Source organism: Octopus bimaculoides, chromosome 1 (assembly GCF_001194135.2).
Source record: "Octopus bimaculoides isolate UCB-OBI-ISO-001 chromosome 1, ASM119413v2, whole genome shotgun sequence".
Taxonomy (NCBI): domain Eukaryota; kingdom Metazoa; phylum Mollusca; class Cephalopoda; order Octopoda; family Octopodidae; genus Octopus; species Octopus bimaculoides.
In genome coordinates, this window is record NC_068981.1 from 104,740,923 (window position 1) to 104,743,424 (window position 2,502).

Consider the following 2,502-nt stretch of genomic DNA (forward strand, 5'->3'; position numbering starts at 1 on the left):
ATATATATATATATATATATATATACATACATACATACACACACATACCACACACATGCATACACAGGTATATACATATACATATATATATAAATACAGACATGTGTGTGTGTGTATACGTATGTATATATATTTGTATGTATACAGGTTTGTATATTTGTTTAAGCTTACATATGCACAAGTTGTATATCCGTATGTGTGTGTGTGTGTGCATGTGTATGTACGTGTGTGTATGCATGTTTATGTATGTATGCGCGTGTACGTGTGTGAGTGTGCGTGTGTGTTTGTATGTGTGTGTTTAAGTACATCATATAAACAGATACTAACAATCATAAATGCACACACATATAAGTTAGTGTATGTCCAACGAATGCATGAGTCTACGCGCTCACCCAACTGCGAGAAATGCCAGCCAAATCTCCTTGAAATGGAACGTAACCGTTTTTAATAAAAGGAACAATACGTGTCACGATGATGTCATAGATAGTCTTAGAAGATGGGATGGTTATCACTGAAACACGCTTGATGACAAATCTACTCGAGCAGGGTTGACTTGTAACTCTTCAGTATTCAAATCGGACATGTCAGGCCCAAATATTCTTCCTGTTCTATGTTCAAACTGGATAGGACAGGCCTCTTACACTAAAATAAACTAAACAATGACACCATTAAAATTTCAAAGCTGTGGGATAATGTATGACAAATTCAAAACCATCTGAATAAATAAATGTAACATTTAACAGAGTAATCTGAAGGCTAAAGTAAAGGTTAAGATAAAGGGTTGCTTTTCCATGGCATATATATTTCGCACCTGGACGGGATTCCGGTCCGTCGCAGGATAACTTATTTTTACCAGCTGAGTGTTTGGTTCAAGAACACAACGCGTCACTCGGTCTAGAAATCGAAACAATCATGAGTCCAACACACTAACCACTAAACCACGTGCCTCCACAAAAGGGTAAAGTTACCTTCCCGAGTCATACCGACTCAGAAGGGCTGGTTCCCATGGTGTATAAATTCCCACCTGGACGGGACGCCGGTCCGTCTCAGGATTATTTAGTTTTGCTAGCTGAGTGGACTGGAGAAATGTGAAATGAAGTGTTTTGCTCAAGAACATAACACGTCGTCTAGTCTAAGAATCGAAACCACAAACTTAAGATCATGAATTCAACACCCTAACCACTAAGTCACACGCCTCCACCGAACGCTAGAGGCTTAAGCAAAATCAGTTTTGCGCAACCCTTTTTGCCTGCCGTAGCTCACAATATTTTCCTTTTACTTGTTTTAGTCATTGAACTGCGGCTACGCTGGAGCACCACCTTAGTGGGTTTAGTTCAATGGTTGTTGAATATGCGAAGTCCCATTCGAATCGACCTGCAGAAAGAGAATTTGGGGTCTCAGAAAAAATGGTCAGGGATTGGCGTTTGAAAGGGGAGAAAATGAAATCCGTTGACATCAAATTGTTAAAGAAAATTAGGATAGGAATGAGTTCCAATGAGGAGATGGAGACTATTTTGAGAGACTGGATGACTGAACCACGTACGAATGGACTTGTCATGAGAAACATTAGATTGCGGGCTCTCCAAGTGACTAAAGAACATGGTATATCCGACTTTAACGCATCCCTTGGCTGGTGTACGAGGTTTATGAAACGCCACAATCTTACGCTGAGACAGGATTCATATCGCACAGAAATTACCCGCCAACGTAGAGAGAAAAGTTGATTTCTTCCATCAGTATGTAATAGAGCTACGAAAGAGCCACAAGTTTGCTTTTGGAAGCAATCGGTAATATGAACGAGGCACCTCTTTTTTTCGATATGGTTGAAACTTGAACAATCGACATAAAAGAGAAAAACAGAATTTCGGTTAAAACTACGGGGCGTAACAAGACCCACTTCACCCCAGTTTTGACTTGTATGACTGACGGTACGAAATATAGCCGGGTGTCGTTTTCAAAAGAAAGACTTTCCCGAAAGTAAAGTTTCCGAAGGGTATAGTGGTGTGTGTTCAGGAGAAAAGGTGGGTGGATGAAACTGTATAGACAAACTGGTTAAATGACGTGTGGTTCAAGCGCCCAGAGGCTATGCTTAATTCAAAGTCGCTTCTTGCATGGGATATGTTCAGGGCTCATCTGATAGACAGCAAAAAAGATAGTTCAAAGGAGCGTCGTACCTACGAAGCTGTGATTCCAGGTGGATGTACATCTGTGCTTCAGCCAAGTGAAATAAATGGATGATTAATGGTGACAAGGAATTGACAAAGGCTGTGAACTTAAGACTGTTTGCCAATGGGGTGATAGATTCACGGGCTGAAATACTGAGTGAACTTGTGATGAAATTATAGACATACATACATACATACATACATAATACATATATACATATATATATATATATATATATACATAAATATGTGGAGGCGCAATGGCCCAGTGGTTAGGGAAGCGGACTCGCGGTCATAGGATCGCGGTTTCGATTCCAAGACCAGGCGTTGTGAGTGT